Consider the following 5,067-nt stretch of genomic DNA (forward strand, 5'->3'; position numbering starts at 1 on the left):
CGGGTTCTTCATGCCGTCCGAAACCTCCCTGCAACAACCTGCACTGTGTCAGCTGCTGCTTTACCTTTGGATGCTCTTTGCAAACACAAACTCAGCTGTTTTGAAAGCCTTAAAAAGCTCCTTAACAAGCTTTTCTACCAGGAACGGCCTTTTCCCTTCTCCTGGGGCAGCTTGTGTGCAGCCCTGGGGGGGCCCTGCTGCCGGGTTACCCGGTAGATGGCAGTTGGTGTGCTCTGGTCACCCCCGCTGCTGGCTCTGGTCCTCATTCAGGGGGAAATACAGCACAGGGCTGCTCGTCCCCAAGCCTTGCCCGTGCGGCAGCCGGGCTGGGTGCTGCTGCCAGCAGGATCCTCCCAGGTCAGCGCTTCAAGCCTCAGCATTTCCCTTTTCTTGCTGGCCAGGACTGATCCTGTGTCCCTGCACTGCTCCGTTGCAGCTTTGCTGCCTTCTCCATCCCAGGGCACTCCCCCCAGCTCCTTGCAGCTTCTTTGTTGAACCTTCTCCGTCCCCACTGCACCTTAAAGCTCTTCCCCGTCCTTTTTTGCTGATTCAGCTCCATAGCCCTGGCACACCCTCCTTCAGGGCTCGACTGCAGCTGCCCAGACATGTGTCTCCTCTCTGGCTATGACACGCTTGACACTCTAACTCCCCCAGTTCCTCCCTGCCAGCGTCATAACTCCAAAAATGGGACGGAGGAAAGGAATACCTGTATTTATTTTTTTTTCTTCTGTGCTAAGAAAACCTCCCTGCTGGCTCTGTTTAATTCATACCTGTCTCTCACTCCCTGAAGCAGCTCTGTCTCCTGGGAACGCAGCCCTGCATGGCTTGCTTTGGATTCCTGTCACCTCCGGGCGGGGAGAGCAGTTGCCAAGGGGCAGAAGACTTTCCTCTGGCCTTGCAAAGAGCAGCTGTGAGCACAGCATTAGCCTGTTGCAGTGGCTCATCCCCATGCCTTCATCTCGGCTCCGTACTCCCCAGTATCATTCTTGAATTCCCAAGCCCCAACACCACAAGCTGTGCTGCTCCCATGCTGAGATCACAGGAGAGGTGGCACTCCTGCCACCAGTCTCGAGGCTGATACTGTTTTCACCTACCCGTAACAACGTCTGGGCATTGATATCTCCAGCCAGTAAGGCTACAGTGTAATGTCTTCTGTTTGTTGCCTGCTGGGATTTGAAACTCTGTTAGCCCAACATCGGTGGAAACAGAAGGCAGAGACTCCGTACAGCATCCTCTCTCACTTGTTGTTCTACCAGCCCTTGGGAAAAATAAGCTGACGACAGGGCGAGGAGCTGGCGCCGAGGCAGAGAGACTGCCCTCTTCCCTCCCGAGCACGCGGTGTCAGACGTGTGCAGAGTGGGGGATGGGGTACGTGAGAAAGGGGTGACAATTCACATGGTGGCAGCCTCTGCGAGCCCCGGTGAACTATGAACGGGACACAGGCAGACTGCAGAGCCCTTCCCTGCCCACCGTGGGGACAGAGGTGACACCAGCCTCCCGCCCCTTTCCACCTGGCAACTTCCTACGGCTGCGGGTGACAGCGGCATCCGAGGAAATTGCATTTGGTACCTTTGATTCGCACTTCCCAGGCTTGCGCTCAGCAGAGCCCAGGGAGCCGCGGGGCCGCGAACGGTGCTTCAGCCGTGAGCTGACTGGAAGGGGCGAGTGGTGCTCCTTTGGATTACCTGTTGCTGGAGCTGCCACGTCTCTTGTGTCCAAAGCGTTGCTTGCTCTTACCACAAGCATCTCATTCCCAGCATTATTCCAGCTGCCGCTTTTTGGGTAGGGTGGAGGGAAGCTCGTGGAGGAGGCAGGACCTTGTGCAGAGATGATTAGTGCTGTAGCTCATGTTCTTTTCCCCTGGAGCAGAAACTGCCTTTACACACCGCAATCTAATAACGATAATAATTATAAATTACTCTGGGAAAGGGGACCGTGAACCTCACTGGATTTGGGGGCTTTATTACGTGTTTGCAGACATTTGCCAAAGCACACATTTAATTGCCTTCTCTGGTGCACGCGGAAATTGTCTTCCAGCGTGAGCATGTGGGGGGTGTGTTACACTCAGAGCCTGCTCGCCTGTGCTGTCAAGTGTAAACAGACCATTTCTGAACTAAAAATAACCTCTCCTCTGAGTAATGGAGCGGCTGATCTCTGCAGCCCAGATGCAGCAGCTCAAAAGGGTTAGGTCACCTATTTTTCATTAATGGTGCTATTTAATTACAAATTCCCCCAGGTTTGATCCTTTGGAGATGTCCAATGAAGCGCCTGGTTGCTTCCCCTCCGTCAAGAACTTGCTTCAGCGTGTTCTCACAAAAATACAGATATGGGAGACAATCTGGTTAGTAACTTTGATGTGAGGCTGCCTAACAACACAACACACGTTACCAGGGGGCTCTGCAGCGGCTTTTTGGGAAGAGAAAGATTTTTACCTCTCGTTTAAAACCACTTAACGGACTTAGGGTATTAACCAGCCTGGCCTGTGCTAACCTTTTCTCCTCTTGGCTCTCCAGGGACCTCGTAGATGCTAGTAATTGAAGTCCAACAGTCCTTCAGGGAGGGTAATTATCTGCTTTGTGGAGGAGGAGGAATCAAAGCCCGGAGAGGCGAGGGAGGTTGCAGAGCTGCTGGTGGCCTGTCGCTCTGCCGGCCGGGCCAGCTCCAGGCCAGGACCGCATTTACCTTCCTCTTCAGCCTGGAAGGCCTGTATTGGCATCTGTCAGATGGAGTTTGCACTGGACACATCCTTTTTCCGAGGCTCTATTATTGGCACGTCCTGTAACGGCAAAGCTTCATTTCCTCTCGCGGAGCTGGTCAGAAGGACCTTGTCTTGGGTCTGGATTCAGAGCACAGAATCACACCTCGCCGCCGTCCACCGGAGCGTCGTGCAAAGAGGGGAAGGCTGCAAGGTTTTTTTATTTGTTCATCCTGATCTCATATGTGAGCCATTTTCCCCATGCTCCCTTTATTAATGTTCTGTCTAGGTTTTCTATGAATAATTAAGATCCTAATTTGCCAAAAGAATTAGGTCTCTCAAGGCACCTGCAATCAGTAACATTTCTCCTCCAGCAAGGAAGCCACTGTTATTAGTTGCTGACAGTAATTGTTACTGTGAGACAGAAGCAAACATCGAACTGCAGCCTTGCCATTCAGCGCTGGCTTTTGTAAGACGAGATTTTTCTCCTTTTGAAGCAAGAGAAGCATAAACGGGGAAGGGGTGAGGGTGGGAAAGCACACGGTGGGGATGCGTTAGAGCGCTGCTCTTCTGAAACACAACTGAAGTCCTTTTTAAATGCTCGCTAGAGTGGGGCAGATGGAATTAATGCTTTGCCGCTATACGGTCTACAGTAGGGTTGTCTCATTGCTAACCACAGATTTAGGGCATTTGTGGAAATAGCTGGTGATGAATGGGTTTTCATTAGTTTAGAAGAGGGGAAGACTGCAACGGAAAGCGCCTCCCAGAACCATCCATCACACTGCCCTGCAATGCCTCAATAAAGGACTTTTAACAAATGCCGAGCACAGGACAGATCTCATCAAAAAGCCACTATTCAGATTATTCTGGCAAGGAAAAGAATTGCAACCAGCACCTGTGGAGAAGAGCGTAAAGGAAAATGGCCCCTGTTCCCAGTTCCTGACAATGGAAGAGCAAAGGAGCACAGCCAGGACTCTGACTTGCCGACGGAGCGATGCACAGCAAACGCATGCAAAGTACCGCTGGTCTCAAGGTACGCCGTGTGCAGGGAAACAGCAGATAGCATCCTGCCAGGGACACGCCAGCTCCAACAGCACAGCTTCCAGAGGCCGACAGCACCGTTTGTTTGCAACGAACAGGCTGCTCGGAAAGTGTAGCCAAGGGTCTACCTTTGTTTCTGCTGCAGAAGCGTTCATTTCACAAGAGCGGAGTAGAGGAGTTTGCACTTAAAGACTTGACTGGGTGTAATACTTCCCCCACTAGACAGAACCATGACTTCCAGGGGGTTACACCCCCTCCAGATACCGTATGTTGGGCTGCCGAGTCTCGAGCAGAGTCACCAGTTCAGGATCCCCGTGTGACCAGTGCGTAGCACCCCTGTCTTGGTGGTACCCAGATACCTCATGCACAGTCCGAGCTCAGCAGCACCCAATGCTGATTTTACACACCATAACGATACGGGGCTAGGACGGCTCCCACAGCCACCTTGTGCGCAGGCTTTGGCTTTATATGGGACACGAGCAGCAGTTTAGAACTTGTGCTTTTTCACAGCGTTGTGGGTTTTATTTTTTTCCATGGCAATTTTTTTAAACAAAGTCTGGCTCCAGCTGACTCTCAGCCTGACATGAAGAGGTCGAACACTGTGTGAAACAAGGAGAGCTTCCTGCAGGATGGCAGTGGAAGACTAGCTGCAGATTCCTTACATTTGTGACTTGTTGCATGACTTGTAGACCTTCTTGCACTCAACCTAGACTGTCAATGGGTCGTCCGTCTTTGCGGTAGGTCTAGGTGGAGTTCTCCAGTGACGCTAGGTTATGCTTTGAGGATTAAAAAATGCATAAGGGACAAGAAGAGGCTTAAATGGCATAAGAGCTGGGTCTCACACTATACTGCTGCTCGACCCAGGTCAGAGCAGGTCCTGGGAGAGCCGTAGGCAAGCGTGGTACTCCGGGAAGCTGTCTGAGCTGCTGTCTCAGCCAAGCACCACGCTGCAGCTTGCGTCTGCCTCTCCCCAACTCAGAGGGAGTCCTGCTGGGATGTGCAGCAGCTTGACTCAGGTCCTCCCTCTCAATTCTCCGGAACGGTCTGATCGTGGCCTCCCTCGGGAGAGATGACTCACCCAGGCGTGGCACACACGGCTCTGGTCAGCCCCCATCACTGAGCAACACAACATGGGCACTGGCCAAGACGCTGGGCTATGAAACGGTCACTGCCAGAACCCAGCTCCACCTCGTGGGTCGCAGCCACAGAAGAAGTGCAAGAGGGTAGTAGTAGAGAACATAAAACTTTTGCTCGATTTACTTTCTCCCATAGTCCCAAATCCCATCCTCCTCCCTCCATATTAAGTGACGGAGATGCAAACCAAACACACC

Source organism: Rissa tridactyla, chromosome 22 (genome assembly GCF_028500815.1).
Source record: "Rissa tridactyla isolate bRisTri1 chromosome 22, bRisTri1.patW.cur.20221130, whole genome shotgun sequence".
Taxonomy (NCBI): domain Eukaryota; kingdom Metazoa; phylum Chordata; class Aves; order Charadriiformes; family Laridae; genus Rissa; species Rissa tridactyla.